We start from the raw sequence: 21,105 nt of genomic DNA, 5'->3' as shown, positions 1-21,105 counted from the left end.
AGAATGAGAAAAAGGGTGAGAAGTGCAACAATCAAAGTGTGTAGAGGGTTCAATTATAGCACAGATGAGACTGAAGCGATCTGAGTGAGGTGGGAAGGGTTATGTTTGAACTGTTGGTTTCTCTTCTCCTTTCTCTAAGAACAGTGACCCTCAGTTGTGAGCTACACGCACACTCTAAAGAGGTTCTTAGGAAAGCCACCATTGAGCAGGTGCATTCCTCTTAGGAATCAAATTGTTCTTGATGATTCAGTTGTGGAAAAACACCAGAGAGCAACTCAGCCAACATAGTTTCAAGAAGAGTACTGTAGCATGGTTTAGGGGAAAGGTGCATCCCGTGATAGCCTCATGGGATGAGGCTATACCAGAAAAAGAGTCCAACTTAAACACATCCCAGTATAATCCGCCATCACAGGGTTCCCAATTCCTACAGAGAGGAAATAATTTGTCCTTTGGTCTCTACTTCAACATTTATGCCAATGCTAGATTCTCAGTAAGGATTCAGTATTTTCCTGTTGATAAAATTTACTTTTCAATTATTTTTGTTGTAATTAATATTTTGTTTTTACAGCCAGTATAAGAACCTCTAACTATTAATTTTCACATAAGTCACTTAAATCACTCACTTGCCCATCAGTAAGACTAATTTGACAACATTTCTGAAAATCCCCACCACACTTCTCTGTGATAGCGGCCACCCTCTTCAGGCCTTCAGAGTTCTAAGGAGGCTGAGGCCATTCTTAACTTTGAAGCCTCAACAATAATAAAAACGAATGTGTAAATATATATATGAAAACAGGGTTACAAAATGCTTTCCATTTTTTTTTCCTCTGTAATTTTCTCATTTGAGAAAAAAAAAGTCTATCCAAAATCAATACTCACAGCACTTTTGTGGTTATTTGTGGACGTGTACTGAGTGGTAAAACATTTGGGTCACCCAATGAGCCTGCTCCCAAGTAAGATCAGGCAAGGGGACACTCAGCCTTCTCATTTCAGAGCTCGCACTATAAACAAGTGTCCTTTTTGTAGTACAGGTAGGGCCATGTTTTTCAAATTTTTGTGCCTTTTATTGGGATTTTATATTTAACATGGCCCCCAGGTGTAGTACTAAGGTGCTGTCTAGTGTTTGTAAAGATAAGAAGACTGTGATGTGCCTTATGGAGAGAGTGCATGGGCTAGACAGGCTTCCTCTAGGTATGAATTAACAAATCGACAATACGTTTTATAAAACAAGGCCATGTCTGGATAGGTTGATGAAAATGTAACCCGAGTCTCACAGGAACGTAACTCTGCATCCCCCCCAGGAGCAATGGTTCAGTATTCGCTCGTTCAGTGTCCACAGCCACTTTGCAGAACTACGTTGAATAACAAGAGCTGACTGTCTATATTCAAGAAAAGACTTTTTAATGCTTTGTGAAATTACTCACAATTAAAGAGGTAAAATGAGAATCCACATTTTGTAAATACCTAATAGTCACTAAGCTCTGTCCAAAGTATAAAGCAAAGACAAATTCACTTGATCTTCACAACATGATTATGTAAACAAATGATCAGAAACATCAGATAACTTTCAAAGACCATATAGCTTGTAGGTGACACAGCAGGGATTGGAAGTTATCTTTGTCTTCAGAGTTTATATACTTTTTATTACAGCACTCCGCCTAACAAACCAATTTCTGAATTTAGATACTTTTACATTCCTAAATGTGTGAAACATTTTGAGTCTGAACTTCAAACTCAATGTTCTTCCTACCTCTCCCCTAATTGGCCCTGTACATTTCTCCATAATAATTTTTTAAAATGTATATCTGGCTGTGTTTCTTATTATCTTTGGATTGAAATCCCAGTTAAATCCTCTTCTTCTCATTCTATATTCTGTTCTGTTCTCTAACTTCTCAATTCTTAATACCAGTCTTTAAGTTATTTTTTCTATTTTTTTTTTTGTTCAAAAATCAAATTCTGCAGCTGCTTATAATTCCTCTGCAGGTGCCACTGATAGATAATTATTCCCTATGGGTTTCTAGTACAATTCCACCAGGCTCATTTATCACATACAATTACATCTATTCTACTTTTAAAATGCTTTTTGTTTTGTTTCTGGTAGACTTACAAGAAACATCATTATATCAATTTTCAACTAACATCTGTGGATAAAAAGCATTATAATACAAAAGAAGTGTCTTCAGGGTGTAGCTCAACATTATGTTTCTTTCTTCACTGCCTAAATAGCACTACACTCATTTTATTGTCTTGAAATTTTGGAGGAAAAAAAGAAACAAAGCTTATTTTACCACGATAAAACTTGATAGAGTAAGGTTTGCTATTAAGGACTTAAGGTTGGCAAGAGAGGAAAAAGAACAGTGATTTCTTGTATAAAGTTCTCACAATAAAAAGCAGCTATAGCCTTAGCTCCTTTTTAAATATAAAAATAAGCAGTAGAAGAAACACCCCCATGAACTCACTTCCAGTAACTCCCAGGCATGCTACATTTATGTACTCCGAGGGTACATATATAAGAGTGATGGATAATGACCTGTTGGAACAGATCATGTTTTTTTTTTCTTCAGGTATTTATGTCAGTCCTAATGTTAAGCCTTTTTTTTTTTTTTTTTTTTTTTTTATGTTAAGCCTTTAAGGAGGAAGTGGAAAGCATTTCAGACTAATATGTGAATATGAAATCTTTCTTTAAAAATTGGTTGACAAGCATGGTGTGCTTTTTTCCCTTTAGGATCACAAGCTAGCTTATACTATTTTAAATTGTTCAAAGCAGAATGTTGCTCGAGAATGGAAATGATTATAAGAGCTCTTTCTGATCACAAAGTAACCGTGTAGTTTTATGGACTGCTTAGCTGAATCAGCAAGAGAAATTTTCCAACAAAATAACTTGAGAGTCAAGGTTAGAAACAGAACTCCCTTGTAAAAATTGGGAGATATTGCCATAAAAGCATAATCAAATTGGTCTGAACGTGTAAATTTGGAATAAAAGAGAGAACATGAGAAGTTCTGTTGTGGTGTTGGGAGGAATATTTTTAGAGAAATTCCAAGAATCCACAAGGAAAACTGGGTTTGGGACTTTCAAGACTGAGGAAGTTCTATCATTCCAGGTTATTCTAGAGAGACTTTTAGCTGATCCACGTATTTCTAATTAACTGAAGTTGGAGGGATTGAAGAATCAAGTTGTATCAGTTGGTTTTTAACAGACTTGTTGAGTTTTGGCTGGAAGAAATGAGAGAATCTTTGAGAAGATTCTGGAGGTGAAGGGCAGAGAGAGAAAAAGACTAGTGAACAACACGTGATCTTCCCCATACCCAACACGATGCTTTAGAGTTTGAGAGGCTATAGAGAGAAGTGGAATAAATCCTTAACATGAAGTTCTCTGGAAGGGGACAAAATGTAAATCAAAGGCATTCTTTCTAATTATGGACAAGTTGGAGGATGGATTTATCACCCGAAATGTTGGGAGAACATGGAGATGCCATCCTTGTGAAATAATTCGTATTCTCATCTTAATCACTCTGTCAGTAAGAGAGATGAGACCCCCTGGAGCATCAGTGAGGGTGACAAGTAGGAAGGAAAAGATGCTGGTTGACACTCCGTTTCAGGAGCTCAGGGAAACAGCTCTCGTGGACAGTCCAAGCTTGGCTGGCGAGGTCTGGGTAAGAAAGCTGACATTTAGGAGGCTTCCTTCTCTAGGCAGTTGCCCAGTATTTGAGGAATTATTGAAGCCTCTCTCAGAGAGGACTATAATAAGAGTAACTGATCAGACACCAGTTCTTGGGAACTTAATGGGAGATTAAGCAAAAACCCTGTGGCTGGGAGGGACAATTTAAAAAAATCACCTGTCTTCACAGGAAACATCTGAAGCTCCAGGAATTAAAACAATTTCCTGATTATGATGTATTCTAAATGCATAACTTCTGCCACTCTAATTACAAGTAAAAACCTTGCTGACACAGTGAAACACTAGACAGCCCAGAGTTCAACTTACTTGCCATATTACAAAATGAGTATAGCAGCTCATTTTATATTGTTTGTGATTTAACTTTGTGTCTATCTGATTTACTTTTCTCTGAATTCCCCTCTAATTATTTCTATCATCTTAATCATCCACATGTATTTTTCTGTCTCCTTAAATAATTTTATCACACAGGATAATATATAAATATATTTTAATTCTTGCTTCTTTTGCATTTTCAAGTTCACACTCCTCTAATAGAAGGCAATTTACTAATAATGCTTGGTTACTTTTATCAAGGCATATATTGTCTTGGAGCCCTGATGATTTTCTACACCATGACATTGAAGGGCTATAATTAGGTACTATGGAGATTTACATGTTAGCATTGCCACCTGGTAGCATCTTCCATAGATCTAAGTCCATGTCCATAAGCTGATTTATATATTCATTATTAATAAGGTGTGCAAAATTTACACCCACTATTTTGCACACTGTAGCTATTTTGATATGTAAATGGAATACACAAAGCAAAATGGGCTAAACACCAAAAAAGGTGACATTAAATTTATCAAATTTAACAGTAAACAGTGTCATTTTGGAAATAAAAGCAGTGAACCATTGCTGTATTTCCAGCTACTAATGTACACAGAATAGAATATGAAGGAGAATTAGACCTATTTTTAATTTTAATAGCAATTACATTTTTTTTTCAAAACTGCTCTGATAAGTCAACAAAGACAAAATGAAAATTTTACCAAAGGGCATTTTTGCTTTCAGTTAAAATGTAGACACTCCCAATAGAACATAATTTCCAAACTAACCATAAGAATATTTGGGAAAAGCTGTAAGATCAGAGTTTTAAAAACCATCAGAGATTTTGGATGTCAAGAAATTGAAATGCAGAAATAAACAAGACACAAGGCTGGCCTCAGTCCTTGAGGAATGGTGGGAGAAAGAACAAATCTGACAGATTTTGGGGTAAGGAGAAGCCAGACACACTTTTAATGACCTTTTAATGGCTGCATGTGGTTTGTATGATGAATTCGAACTCAAAATAGAAACAGAGAGAGTCTGTCCCTAGCCACCAATTCTTTCCCACAGAACCTTCACTGTAGGCATGGGGTAAGGTGAGGGTAGGGAAGAACTGAAGGCGATTACTGTAACCCCTCCCCAAAGGCACAAAGGGTCTTCCTGAACGCACATCAACAGCCTACTAACCGTGATGGGAGAGCATCAAAGCTGAGCCACATCACCTACAGGTGGACGAGGCGTCCATCTTGCATGGAGGTAGAATAAGGGCTTCCACCATGTGCACTGCAATTTCTAATGCCTGGGGGTAGAGCAGAGATTCAGGTTAAAGAGCAAAGAGAAATACCTAGTGATCCGAAACCTAGCAACCGCTCTGTAGAGCAGAGAGAAATCAACCTGGTTTGGAAAACTTGTGACTGGCCTCTAAAGCATAGACATCTAGAGTTGTGCCAATAACTCAGATCCCAAGCCCTGCTGAAGAAAAAGTCCAAATCCTGCCCTGAAAATCGTGAAATCCAGCGGCAAACTGAGCCTAACTAAAGCTCTGACAAAGTCCAGAAATACTTCAGCTACCGACTGGACTGCCTGAGCTGCTATACTAGCAATCTGTGTGGTGTAGAAAACACCTGTGGTGTAGATGAGGCATGCCCTCTTTTCCTGGGTGAATATTATTTCCTTTTGTTCTTACTGTTATTTTACATATACAGTGGCAGGAATGCAATTGGTAATTTTGAGACAAGAAGCAGAAAAATGATTCATAATCAAGGGGGGAGATAACAATGGGAGCAGACCCACAGATGCCCCAGAAGTAGGAACTAGCCAATAAGGACTCTAAGAGAATTAGAATAACTATGTTAGAGGAGCTAGGAAAAAAGCCAGGGAACATCAACAGAAAATTTCTATATAAAATTATATATAAAAAAAGAAAAATGTGGGGCTTCCCTGGTGGCGTAGTGGTTGAGAATCTGCCTGCCAATGCAGGGGACACGGGTTCGAGCCCTGGTCTGGGAAGATCCCACATGCCGCAGAGCAAATGGGCCCGTGAGCCACAACTACTGAGCCTGCACGTCTGGAGCCTGTGCTCCGCAACAAGAGAGGCCGCGATAGTGAGAGGCCCGCGCACCGCGATGAAGAGTGGCCCCCACTTGCCGCAACTAGAGAAAGCCCTCGCACAGAAATGAAGACCCAACACAGCCAAAAATAAATAAATAAAATTAAAAAAAAAATGCAAATAATACAAATAAAGATTTCATTAGGTTTCATCATAATCTCACAGAATGTCAGCAAAAAATACATAAACTGAAAGCACACACATACAAACAGGTTAAATGAGCAGAGCTTCAAAGATTTGTGGAATTAACGTGTATAATTGGAGAACCAGATGAAAGAGGAGAGAGAACATGGAGAACATTTTTGAAGAGCTAATGTCGGAAATATCTAAAACTGATGAAAAGCATCAAGCCACAAATCTAAACGGTCATGGAAGCCCCAAAATTGTAAAAAGGCAAAAGAAAATCATACTTAGGTGCCACTTAATTGAAATTTCCAAAAAACTAATTTTTAAAACATTAATAGTAAAGAATAGAGACACTGCATATAGGGGATAGGTGATATAAATGATAGACGATCTCCTTCAGTAACAATGGTGGCCAGAAGATGGAAGAATGTCATTTTTAAGTGATGCAAGAAAGAACAAATAAACTAGCAAGCACTTGTCAATTTAGAATTCTATATCCAATAAAAATATCCTTCAAAAATAAATGTAAAATAAATGTATCTTCATACCCTCAAAAATCTGAGTCATATTCCAGGAGACTAGCAATATGAGCAATGTTCAAAGACCTCTCAGTACTAAAGGACAGTGGTACTAGATGGAAGCCCTGATCTACGTGAAGGAATAAAAAGCAGCTTAAATTATAAATGATTATTTAAATAAAACAGAAAACATATTTTCTTATTTTAATATATATTATGGTAGGCAGAGTAATGGCTTCCTAAAGATATCTAAGTTCTAATCCCCCAAATTTGTGAATATGTTTAATTATACGGCAAGTTAGAATTAAGGCAGTAGATGAACGTCCATCTGCTAAATCAGCTGACCTTTAAATAGGTCACCTGGATTATCCAGGTGAAGCAACGTCATCACAACAGTTCTTAAACGTATACGAGGCAGACAGAAGAGTCAGTATCAAAGCGATGGGATGTGAGAGAGTTTAAGAAATGTTTTTACAATTATTACTGAGTATAGTTGTTAAATGACTTAAAAAATGAAGGTGGAAACTTATGTGAAAATAAATGAATACTCAGTGTTCTAATCTAACAATATTGAATAACTCCTCTTTGGTGGACATTTTTTTGTACTTAAGATCAATTAGCCTAAGAATAATTGTGGTTCTTGGGGTAATTGTGATGCCCCAAGGTCTGGGTGTCACGGGTGACAATGAAACATCTGACTACTTTTGTTTGGAATTGGTATCACAAAAATCTTCTGTATGATAAGAAAACTGTCCTTTTTCAATGTGTGATTCTTATAGCATTATTCATTTTTCAACGAACTGTCCTGGCTTATAACCACTGCTTTCATTCATGTGGCACTGTGCTAGGCTGGGGATACAACAATGAATAAATACAGGTCACGCTTCCTCTCCTTTTCACTTTCACCTAATTATCTGTACTGAGATGCTGTAGTTCTATAGTTTAGCATTAAGATTCTTGTTTTATGTGCAACTGTCTTTTCATTATTGAAGCATATTTAAAATTTCAGAACACAAGAAATAGGTAAAACTCATTAGCATATATCACAAAATGATTACAATCTAAATCTGCAATGTGTTGAGTACAATTGTACATTTATATTCTGCTAAGTGGAACTAACGGCATATTTACATAGCTTTTGTCATCAGGCTGCACTAGTCAATAGATATCAAAATCTGCCACTCACACAGGTTTGGGTTCTTGTATCTCCCCTGTCATATTTCAATACATCCGTAGGATGACATCACAGTATTCTTGGTGAATTCAACCAGTATTTCAGGGTATGCTTATCTCATTTTCTTCTTTGAATACTAGGCTGTGTGATAATACTTGTCTTGGATGACTTTTTTTTTTTTTTTTTTTTAATGGCAATGTAGCATGCTGGTTGAGAACATTCCTATATATTCAGACTGCCTGGGTTTGAATCCATTTACCAATTAGATAACCTTACATAAATAATCTTTCAATGCCTCAGTTTACTTATGGAGAAGATAATGGCATCTGTTTCAGAGAGTTGTTGAGAATTAAATCAATAGATGCAAAGTACTTAGAGTCAAGGCTGGCACTTAGGTTTTATATAAGTAGGCAAAATATATGTAAGCCTGAAAATCAAAGCAATAAATGTATGTTTCTGGCCCCTTTGAATTTCTTAGCTTCCAGCTAGTGGTGGAACCCCCTGAGAGCCATTACCTAGGCGCTTGCCAGTCATCACAGAAAAGTTTGGGATCTGGAAAGACAAAGATTCTACTGAAAGACAAAAACAAAGGTTCTACTGACTTTTGCCCTAGAGGCTCTAGGGACCTCTCAGGACAGTACTAGGTGTACATGGTTATATTTCCCTTCTTAAAAACAAGCAAAAGAAAAAAACCCCAAACTTCCACATAGAATCATTTGGGAGAGACTACTGTAGCTACGCATTTTACTTTAGTGTCCATATTTATATCACTTTACGTATTGATGAAACTATGACATATGCTAAGCGGGGAACAAGACAGTCAACTTATCAAGTCTGCCCTGCATCTCAAAAGAGAGAGAGTAACAATAATGTTTTCTGTTGTGTTCATCTGTTTAAGCCAATTATTGTAGTACTTTGGAATATCAAAGTCACAAATACTTCAGACAAGGGTCAAACTGATGACTTTGATGGGTAAGATTATCAGAGACACGATGAATATTTGTTACCATACTCCTGCCAATTTAATAAATAAGGACTGATAGAAGAGCTTATATCAAATCTAGAATGAATGAACCATGAAAGTAATAATAAAATGTTCATTTCATTGGTCTAGTAAAGCCAACTGACAAGATTGTATGCCGGTAAGATATTCACTGGATGGAGTTAAAGCAAGAAGAGACAGAAGACTTGCAAAATAGCTCCAAATCTGTTACAAGCCCACTGGGGTAGGAGTACGTTTAAAACTTTTAAGATCAGTATCAGAATAAACTAGATCATGCTGTAAGTAAAAAATAATCCCCAAATCTCAGGGGCTTAAAACCACAGGTTTATCTTTATTCATGCAGAAGTTGACTCTATATTTGTGTTTGTACAATTGCAGAGGCAGAAAGAAGGCATTATGGGGAACCATGCACTGAATGTTAAGGTTCCACGCAAATTTAATATGTCACTTCCACTCATGTCATTCACCAAAATAAGGAGCAAATTCACAGTTAATTCAGTGACTGTAGGGAAGTCCACTGTTACCGTTTGCACCAAAATATTTGATGAACGCCATTAATGACTCCTCATGACTCTCATTCCCAAATTTTGAAAATATATCTTTAGTTTTCATTGGAAAAACAAGAATAACCATCATACCTCTACTAAAGCAAAGCTGATATATCAAGATTAACTTTCTAAGATGTTTCATCTATATCTCGCTTACATTGTTTTAATTGTTGTAGAGCACTTAATGTGAGATCTGCCCTCTCAACAAAACTTAGGTGTACAATACAGTATAGGCACAGTGTTGTATAGCAGATTTCTAGACTTTTTTCTTCTTGCAGAACTGAAATTTTACACCCATTAAACAGCAACTCCCCATAAGGAGTTGCTCATCTGTATCTCTGATTCTTTTAATGGATGGATGCAATTTCAGTGTATGAACTAAGCAAATTTTTCTTCACATGATGGATATTTAAGTTTGTTCTGCATTTGTGCTATTAAAGATAATATTGCATGTACATTTTTACCTAACTATCATTTCTATAGAGATTCCTAGAAATCAAATTGCTAAATCATAGTGGTTGTTCATTTTTATTTTAAATAGGCACAGAAAATTGCCTTCCAAAAGCTTGTCAAATTTGCTTGCCCATAAACAGTAAAATAGCCACATATTTCTATGTGTTTAAATTATTAAAATTTTATGCGGTTGTCATTTACTTTGGTACTTTGAAAATTTGAAATTTGAAACAATGGTCTTAGTTGTGTTAAGGTTAAAAACCAGCTTTTTACCCTTTTTTGCTCTGCTAGAAAACCCAGGGTAAATAATAAATTCCATAAACAAAACAACTAAGTGAAATGTATCTTTAGGTAACACTGAAATCTGCAAATTTGAGACCTGGAAAAAACTAGATCTGGCCCAACTGATAAAATTAATGCCCAAAAAGAAGGGGCTGAAAATACACACATTAAAATTTGTATTGACTAAAAATTAATGAAAGGATTTAACCCAGATGTAACTTGGATTGTGAAATTTTAACCCACAGAAACTCTACATGGTTGAAATAATGGCACCAAGGAAACTTTCAATGGTAAGAGTAATAGTTTGTAAACATTGATATACCCTGAAGAAACAATCAGCAAATCAAATATTTGAAATTTCCAGAAAAGCAATTATCCTGATGAAAATTATTTTAATGACATCAATATGGAATAAACTAGAAACATATAAATGCTGCTATTAAAAAAACATAAAACAAAAGTGAAATTGGCTTAATTTCATTGGGGGAATATGTGTTTTCAGTGAAAATGTAGTACATAAATTCTGGTATAAATCTGATTGAAATGGTTGTATCCATAATCAACACTGCCCAGTTGTTTGGAATCAAAATGGAAAGGCAAATAGATATGAGGTATTTAAAATTTCTGACTCAAAACTTGGGAAAAGAAAACAGTGCTTACTGAGCTCCCTTACTAAAATTATGCTCTACTCCCTGCAGCCTTCTGTGCCACGAAGTGAGGGTCTCAGAGCTGGACAACGTAGAGTGGACACAAAACTCAAGACATCAAAATTGGATTGCATTTATTCTATTTTCCCTCATCTTACTATTTGTTATGGACTGAATTATGTCCCTCCAAAATTCACATGTTGAGACACTTACCCGCAATGTGACTGTATTTGGAGTCAAGGGCTTTTAGGGAGGTAATAAAAGGGTAGGGCCCTAATCCGATAGGAGTGGTGTTATTATAAATGAGAGAGACACCAGAAATTGATCTCTTTCTTGTTCTCTGCCTCATTCTTTGCACATGCCCAGTGAAAAAGCCATATGAGGATACCACAAGAACTCTGCCATCTACAAGGCAGGAAGAGAAGCCTCACTAGAAGCCAACCCTGATAGTACCTTGATCTTACACTTCCAGCCTCTAGAACAGTGAGGAAATAAATTTATGTGTTTAAGGCACCCTCTCTGTGATATTTTGTATGGCAGCTCTAGCAGACTAATACACCATCCTAAGATCTCTTTTCTTCCTTGCTAAAACTTACAGACATTTGCATTCTCTCTTCATAAATGGAACATTCGTCTATGTAATTGCTTCCTCTTTGATTTTAGTGCCATAGTTCATAGAACAAGCTCCGACTCCCAAATATTCTTGCTTAGCATTTTTCTATAATCTACAGTCCAAAAGTAAGCCTTTCCAAAGCCTCTAGAAGAGTTAGGCATATTGAGATGTTACCACAAATCTGAACTACAAACACCCAATTACTCCAAGTTTCATAGGCAAATGAAAAAATTAGAACTGCATGGCAAAGGTGAAAGCACAAACATGGGTGTAGTCTAAAAAGAAATGTAATGGAAACAAAAAATATGTATGGTAGTCTTGTATGTAGGTATATTTAGGCAATATAAAAATCTATGATATTGAAAAACTTGCACAAGCCTCTTAGATAGTCTCATCCACCAGAGGGCAGACAGCAGAAGCAAGAAGAACTACAATCCTGCAGCCTGTGGAACAAAAACCACATTCACAGAAAGACAGACAAGATGAAAAGGCAGAGGGTTATGTACCAGATGAAGGAACAAGATAAAACCCCCCAAAACAACTAAATAAAGTGGAGATAGGCAACCTTCCAGAAAAAGAATTCAGGATAATGATAGTGAAGATGATCCAGGACGTTGGAAAAAGAATGGAGGCAAAGGTTGAGAAGATGCAAGAAATGTTTAACAAAGACCTAGAAGAATTAAAGAACAAACAATCAGAGATGAACAATACAATAATTGAAATGAAAAATATACTAGAAGGAATCAAGAGCAGAATAACTGAGACAGAAGAACAGATAAGTGACCTGGAAGACAGAATGGTGGAATTCACTGCTGCAGAACAGAATAAAGAAAAAAGAATGAAAATAGCCTAAGAGACCTCTGGGACAACATTAAATGCAACAACATTTGCATTATAGGGGTCCCAGAAGGAGAAGAGAGAGAGAAAGGACCAGAGAAAATATTTGAAGAGATTATAGTCGAAAACTTCTCTAACATGGGAAAGGAAATATCCACCCAAGTCCAGGAAGCACAGAGAGTCCCATACAGTATAAACCCAAGGAGAAACACGCTGAGACACATAGTAATCAAACTGGCAAAAATTAAAAAAGAAAAATTATTGAAAGCAGCAAGGGAAAAGCAACAAATAACATACAAGGGAACTCCCATAAGGTTAACAGCTGATTTCTCAGCAGAAACTCTACAAGCCAGAAGGGAGTGGCATGATATACTTAAAGTGATGAAAGGGAAGAACCTATAACCAAGATTACTCTACCCAGCAAGGATCCCATTCAGATTCAATGGAGAAATCAAAAGCTTTACAGACACACAAAAGCTAAGAAAATTCAGCACCACCAAACCAGCTCTACAACAAATGCTAAAGGAACTTCTCTAAGTGGAAAACACAAGAGAAGAAAAGGACCTACAAAAACAAACCCAAAACGACTAAGAAAATGGTAATGGGAACATACATATCGATAATTACCTTAAACGTGAATGGATTAAATGCTCCAACCAAAAGACACAGGCTTGCTGAATGGATACAAAAACAAGACCCATATATATGCTGTCTACAAGAGACCCACTTCAGACCTAGGGACACATACAGACTGAAAGTGAGGGGATGGAAAAAGATATTCCATGCAAATGGAAATCAAAAGAAAGCTGGAGTAGCAATGCTCATATCAGATAAAATAGACTTTAAAATAAAGAATGTTACAAGAGACAAGGAAGGACACTACGTAATGATCAAGGGATCAATCCAAGAAGAAGATATAACAATTATAGATATATATGCACCCAACATAGGAGCACCTCAATACATAAGGCAACTGCTAACAGCTATAAAAGAGGAAATCGACAGTGACACAATAATAGTGGGGGACTTTAACGCCTCACATATACCAATGGACAGATCATCCAAAATGAAAATAAATAAGGAAACAGAAGCTTTAAATGACACAGTAGACCAGATAGATTTAATTGATATTTATAGGACATTCCATCCAAAAACAGCAGATTACACTTTCTTCTCAAGTGCGCATGGAACATTCTCCAGGATAGATTACATCTTGGGTTACAAATCAAGCCTCAGTAAATTTAAGGAAATTGAAATCATATCAAGCATCTTTTCTGACCACAACGCTATGAGATTAGAAATCAATTACAGGGAAAACAACGTAAAAAACACAAACACACGGAGGCTAAACAATATGTTACTAAATAATCAAGTGATCACTGAAAAAATCAAAGAGGAAATCAAAAAATACCTAGAGACAAATGATAATGAAAACACGACAATCCAAAACCTATGGGATGCAGCAAAAGCAGTTCTAAGAGGGAAGTTTATAGCTGTACAAGCCTACCTCAAGAAACAAGAAAAATCTCAAACAATCTAACGTTACACCTAAAGGAACTAGAGAAAGAAGAATAAACAAAACCCAAAGTTAGCAGAAGGAAAGAAATCATAAAGATCAGAGCAGAAATAAATGAAAAAAAAATCTATGATATCATTTAGAACTTTTAAAAAAGATATTGTATCTCCTTTTATTATAGAAAAACTGATGAAAGCAAAGCATGATCCTAATGGAAAGATATCTGTTGTAATCAAGAAACAATTAAAATCAAAATTTTCCCAATATCAAGATTCTGAGTGGGAATGATTTCAATATATTTACAAATTGAGCCATTTCTTTCTAGAAGGATGAAGTAGAAACAAGTGAACTAAAAATATAAGTATGTTCACTTCTAAGCAAATATACGATTATTGAATTTTTGATGATTTACTCATCTATTATTTAGAACCCACATACTTTCAAAAAATTTCAAACTTTTTGTTATAAAGAAAACTTATACCTTAGAATGATTTTTAAAGTTGGAATAATGAGAACTATATAAAATAAGTGTGTATGGGTTTGGGGCTTTTTGCTAAGTGTAACATTAAACGTGGTTATTACCTTTGCTCACAAATTCTAACTCTGAGAATTCAGGCAAAAACAAATTGAGTTACATACTTCCCATCCTCTGATCAAAATATCAAACCTGCTTTGTAAGAGAATCAAAGTTTTCCAGCTCTAAATTGTAGGAGTAATGTGTTCCCTGGGTACTCATATGGATGACAAAGAACAGAACAGACAAGGTCTTCAACAGCAGCTTATCAGCAAAGCTTAGAAGCACTCTTCGTCTGTCCACTTATTGAATCTATCCTTAATAAAGCCAAGGGCTTAACATTAAAAATAGTGCAATGAAGGCATTTCTGCAGAAGTTTGAGCCAGTCAGGTAAGCATTTTGACAACCAACCTAATAAAAATGATAAAGTTTATACTAATTTGAGGTGTGATGGATAGTAGAAAGATAACTTGGGTTATCTTTCTTGAGTATGAGTCTTATCCTTTGCATGAAGAAAAACAACTTCAACTTTAAACTCCTTGTTATGAGCCAAGAACAGGAGAATTCTGGATTCCTGAAATAGCAGTGCAAATATTTTACAATAGAGATTGAGAAGTCTAATCCGTATTCTGCACAGTGTAAGTGCTACAGAGAAGAGAACCAGAATTTTCTGAATCAATTTAAGGTCATTTTAAAGTGTGCCCAACTGAGATCACATATTGTAGACAAATATCTCAATCATACACAAACTTCAGCGAGGCTCCCACAAAGGTTTTCTTCTACCTATAAAACTGCACATTTTTTCTCCAAGTTCTATATATCATTTGCTGGAACCATTATCCAATTAGATCCTTAAGATAGAAACATGATAAATATAACAATTTTCTAAATCCCTTCCCCCTGCATTCTCTAATTCTAATCAATATCCAAGCTCCACCAATTTTATCTCTTAAGAATATATTTATGATAGTTCTTCCTTTTTCCCCCCACTCATACAGTCCTCCTTGGACCTTCAGTTATAGTTACTGTAGACCAACCATCCTGGCTTTTCACCTCACTTCTTTTCAAGCTATGCTTCCAACTTGCCATTAGAGATCTTTTTACGGCATAACTGTGGATCAACACTCATGGAAAACCTTTTGATTATCTTCCCCAGCCATCAGGCAAATGTCTAAGGTCTTTAGCCTGGCATAGGAGACACTCAATGACATCTGATATCTCCAGTCTCAAACCCTAACCCCACCTACTCATAATTTAAATACCTACAATATAGAACAGCTATTGTGTCAGCTTTTACATACTCCCTGTATTCATATGCATATTCTTCTTCATCTTTGTAGAAAACTCCTATATATTATTAAGGACAATGCTCAAATGTGTGTGTGTGTGTGTGTGTGAGAGAGAGACACACATTTTCTGAACATCTCACACACAGTCATTGCTGTGTGGTTAGAGTACCACTCAAGTTGAGATAAATGAAACATAGCTAGTTTGATGACTGCTTTGGTACAAAAGATTAGGAACTTTCAATAGCTGATCAGGTGAGGAAGGAGAAACTCAAGACTGAAGGAGGGCAATATGATGGGGAAAGTGGGGTTGGACTTCGGCATGGTAACAGAGACAAGATTTGGGAACAAAAGCCATTGTCGGTAATATTTATCAGTAATGTAAAGGGAACTAAACAGATTCTGCAAATGGGGAAGAATTTTCAATATGATAGACTCTGGATCTTGAGGAAGATTCTAAATAAAGCTGATGCTGTATCAGCTCTAGTGCCAAGGCTCCATCCAAAGCCCTAGTTTTTTATTTGCAGTTTTGTGCTTTTTCTACTTAAAAACAGCTCATAAAATTACACAAGCTTCTGGCCCTGAAAAACCTTGATTAAAAATAGCATTAAACCAAGCAGGAAAATATTGAGGCCCTCATTTCCATATGTTTGCCAGTTTCCAAGTTTCCATGGAGTGGCTGTAATTTGACCATCATAGTTTTCTGTTCATGTCTCGAGGTGAATAGTACAGGGAAAATTCCTGATTTACTGTTTTATGATCTAAAAATTTCTTTGAGGACAGCTGGAGAAAAACATAATAGGGAGAATCTGAACATCTGTAGTCTATGGGCTTCTGTGCAACTATATAGAATGTCATATATATATATATATGTTTCTACATGTATTCCTAGATATGTATATATATTTATTAAAAATCTCTTAAAAATTATTCAACCTCTTGTCAATTTCCACTTAAATTCTATAAAAAGTGGAGTGAGGAAATCCTCCTCCCAGAGACTTCTTAATTAGAAAGTAAATAACAATAACTATAATAACCTGTCAATAACTATCAATTATTGAACACCTATTCTGTGATTTTCTTTATAAATGTGAAAGATAAATATTACTTTATCTTATAAATGTCTAAATCCATCAAAGGAATTAATCTGCCACAGGCCAGTAAGAGCCTGTGCAGGTTAAAACCCATTTTGCATTGATTGTAAAACCTAATCTCTTTTTACTAATCCACTGGACCACTCAGTTTGAAAACAAGTCAATTGCAGCATACTGGCCACAAAGGAATCCAGGATCCTGATTTTGGGTACTCTGTTGTTTACTTTCCAAGGAGGAATTGGCAGATGAGAACTATGTCACCTACAAAAGTTGGACGCCATCATTTACAATGAAGTTTTCCTCCCTGAAAGGGACTTCCTTCCCATTTCTTTATTTTGTGTTTTTATGGCCTGATCATGACAAAAGTAGATGTTGTGTGTTTTCATAATGAGACTGGACTGTTCGTGGGTAAGGAGATAACAGTTTTCCAGTGGCTAAAACCTGGACAGTTGATGTCAGATAAGAGTTGGATTTTAATACTGGTATCATTGTTTGCTAACACTATAACTCTGGGCAATTTCTAAGCCTCATTTTTACCATCTGTTAAGTGAGAATAATCACATTATACACGCATAATATTGTTATAACAATCAGGTGTGATCATGCATACCAAATGCTTAGAATTTCCTTTTCTCCCTTATCTTCTCCTTGCTGACTTTCAGGGGAGATTTTTCAGTCACAGGGCACTATAATGAGTAACAGATTCCTAATGTATCACTGAGGCTGATTTAAATTTGAAAAATTCCCCTAGGGTGACAGAAGGAGAGGTAGGTGCTTCTTAAAGGGCCAAGTGATTCCGCTGATCTCCAGTCATTCTGAGAAGTACTAATTTTTCAATATTTATAAATGAGATCAAATAATAAAGTACATTAGCTAAATAGACAAATGGAAAATGGATAAAGTGGGAAGATTTCAAAGGCAAACAACATACACCCAAGGGCTAAACTCTACACAGAGGAGCAAACCGTGCCCTCAGAGTTACAGGTACCATAACCAACTCAGGTATTTTCTGAAGCTGCGTCCTCAGCCTGGGGGGGCACCGCATGAGGTCTCTCTTTGAAGATCCTGAAGAAACACCAGGTAGAGAGCCAGAGTCCAAAACAACCCAAAGGTTCAAGCCTTTTAGTGTAGCAGTAAAGTCTCTACTGGAAGGTAGTGCATTCCTAACCAACTTAAGAAGACTCAGCTGAGCTCTCTGCTGGGGCATATCTTGAATAGTCCAAGAAACAGCTTCAGCATTTAGCCATATAACTTTCCTGACTCTTGGAGGCATATCCAAACAGTCCTTACTGCTCTATTTTAATCCTCCAAAGAATTGTACCTGGACCAACATCAAAGAGTCACATAATAAGCTTCAACGTATTTTTCTCTTAAAATTTGAACTGAAAAAAAGTGAGGATGCAGAACTACGTGGAAAGTAGGATTTACTTGTATTATGTAGGATGTAATATTATACATGTACACAATTGAATATCTCTCTGAATACCACTGTGGGTGGATTTTATTTTCTAATCTATTAAAAATATTTAACACAAGGGATTTATGGTCATTATAATCAGAAAATAATAGCATTATTCTATCACTGCTATTATATACACATGTAGAGTGTTGACATTTATCCAAATAATTTTCTTGGCTTTTTTCAACTTGCATCACTATGTGAAACAAAGGGCACTTAAAATTCCATTTTAAAACTCAAATTAATAATGTGTGATGTTTTATTGATATTACTTACTTTTAAAAATTTACAGTAGACCTCGGACTTCCCTGGTGGCACAGTGGTTAGGAGTCCCCCTGCCAATGCAGGGGACACAGGTTCAAGCCCTGGTCCAGGAGGATCACACATGCCATGGAGCAACTAAGCCCGTGCGCCTCAGCTACTGAGCCTGCGCTCTAGAGCCTGCGAGCCACAACTACTGAGCACACGTGCCACAACTACTGAGCACACGTGCCACAACTACTGAAGCCCGCATGCCTAGAGCCCGTGCTCCGCAACAAGAGATGCCACCACAACGTGAAGCCTGCGTGCAGCAATGAAGACCGAACACAGCCAAAACTAAATTAATTAATTAATTTAAAAAAATTTACAGTAGACCTATAAAGCACACATATGCCTTAATAGACATCTATTATTTCTTCTGGTATGAAATAGCACTTTAATCAGAAATGTCTTCTCTTTAAATTAAGGGTATAAATCTTGCCAGAATTTTTTCCTGTTGTCATATAAAGCCATCAAATGCAATGTTTGATGAATACTAATAGCAATATACTAGTTGGAATTGATAAAAATGTGAAACTTATTTCATAAAGATGAGCTAAATAGTACTAATGCATTCTCCAACATGTTTTCACTCTATGACTTTTGAGATATTTGATGGCCAGGTAACAGAAAAAGTGGTCTTAATGCTAAATAGTAACTGCCCAGTTGAAGACATAAAAATTCATCCAGAGGATAAAGAACAATGAATTTACAAACCCCTTCTTCTTATTTCAGATGCATATACATATTTTTTATTGTGGGTAGTGGAACAAGATTAATTTAACTTAATATAGAATTCTACTGTCTTAATAAAAGGAAGTTTCTATGTTAATTTTTTCCCCCAAGACAGTGTGAAAATTATGCCTTCTCGTGAACCTAAGAAGAAGCATGTACTGAATTCACCCAAACTCCCTAGAGTACATCCTCATATTTTTGAGTTATAAACAAAATACAGCAGATCCTTCGTGGACTGAGGTATCTAAGATTATAATGAGGAAAGCACTATGGTACCTGCCATAGCAGGACAGGGCCCTTTCTCAACTCCAGGTTACCTAGTATGAACAGCCAATTGAACTGGGGTAAAAAAAAAACACAACTTGAAACCATTTGCCTAAGTTGAATTTAGTTCTCTGGTTTTCATATAATCAATCTCATATCAGAAGAAGGGGTTAATGACCATCTATGTCTGCTACCGACCTTAAGAATTTCTTATATTTAAGCTAACAAACACTGTATAATTGATTTTGCCAATGTGTACAGAACAAAAATATATTCCTCCCTTTCAGAATAAAGTGAAAAACATATGTAACCATTTTTGTTAATTTAAGGATTTTCTAGTACTTTTATCAGACCATGTAGTAACGTTGAACAGTAAATGAATAATTTATATGCCAATGTGGTATTTTGTATTGAAATTCTTTAATTTGACATCTTCATGACTATAAAAATAGTTTTATAATATTTCTATACATGTAGTTTTATGGGTTTTCTGTAAATTTTCCTCTAACTGATTAATGGAAACTCAAGGTCAATCTACTCATACATAATAACGAGTGCTGGTTTCATTCATGGTTAAATGTTCATGTTTGATATTTCAGATCTCAGGACAGAAAGATCTCAAGACCTATATTTCCTTTTAGTGTTAGCACCATCTACGGTTGTTAGGAGAGCTGTCAATCTCTTCTTAATACGTTCAAGTCCTTTGGAGGAAAGCCCACGCCAAAGGGGAAAACCACAGGGGAAAATTTCTGGAGCTGATTATAGAGAAGGCTGCATAGTAGTCAAAGGTAAATTTCCAAAGGGATCTGATTAACATTGCTCTATCAGATAAGAACAGGAGAATAAGCCATTAATTTTATGACATTTTTTTCTTCTATCTGGGTTTTCATAAGTTGGACTTCCTTCCAGGCTAATTAACCACTAAACATTTTACAAGCAATCCGTGTGCAGAAGCAGTAAAATATGAATTGCACTTATGAAGTAATTGACAAAGAGTATATTGGGCACTTTAAGTAATGATGGCGTGCATCCTAATACCAGAAGAAAGGCTTATGTACTGCCATTTGACAGGTCATTAGTTAATCTCAGACCTCAGCATCAGATAATAAAGACTCGAGGCTAAAATGATCTCGCACATACTAGCTGAGGGCATCCAAATGCAAAGAGCTTCTGAGAAAACACTTAGTTTTCTTGCCTTAGCATTATCAAGATATCCCTGGTGTTATCTCAGATGAATTCCCTAGTTATTTTATGTTCTTCTGACAGTGAAGTCAAAGCCGACAAACCAAGGCAGTTCTCAAAGAAATTCAATTACTGAAATGTCTGACAGCTTGCTTTGCTTCTTACTAAAGTTTCCAAAGTTCCTTGCAGCCTGGATAATATAGTTTGCTTTGCAAGACATGCATTATATTTTATAAATAAAATTTAAAATACTATCAAAAGAAAGATAAAATTTTCAGAAACAAAAATCTTGGCTAAAAAACGGCAAGGTAATGATAATAGAGTTGGAAGTAGTCACTTTTTTTTTTTTTTTTTTTTGAGTGCCTACTAGGTTTTTAGTATTTATTGTTCACGGCAGTTGGTAGATAGATAGAATATGGAATTTTGTCTTTAAGACTGAAACCTATCAAACATTTATGG

General features: G+C 36.1%; 1 protein-coding gene and 1 long non-coding RNA gene across 2 annotated transcripts in view; one reads left to right on the top strand and one right to left on the bottom strand.

Annotated features, from left to right (window-relative positions):
- The window catches only part of LOC309651390 (uncharacterized protein), a 797,009-nt gene extending 777,183 nt beyond the window's left edge, over nucleotides 1-19,826 (top strand). The window contains exon 17 of the mRNA XM_082444127.1: nucleotides 18,458-19,826. The gene's annotated coding sequence lies outside the window, so the exon portion shown is untranslated. The remainder of the gene's footprint in view (nucleotides 1-18,457) is intronic.
- Nucleotides 630-12,273, bottom strand: LOC309651406. Its single transcript, XR_014258101.1, has 3 exons — nucleotides 6,223-12,273; nucleotides 2,627-5,926; nucleotides 630-2,591 (listed from the first exon to the last, which is right to left on the bottom strand). It is a non-coding gene; the product is annotated as an uncharacterized lncRNA (long non-coding RNA).
- Nucleotides 19,827-21,105: the final 1,279 nt, after the last annotated feature.

This window comes from Balaenoptera physalus (assembly GCF_965194825.1).
Source record: "Balaenoptera physalus genome assembly, chromosome: 21".
Taxonomy (NCBI): Eukaryota; Metazoa; Chordata; class Mammalia; order Artiodactyla; family Balaenopteridae; genus Balaenoptera; species Balaenoptera physalus.
This window is presented reverse-complemented; position numbering and strand designations above follow the sequence as displayed.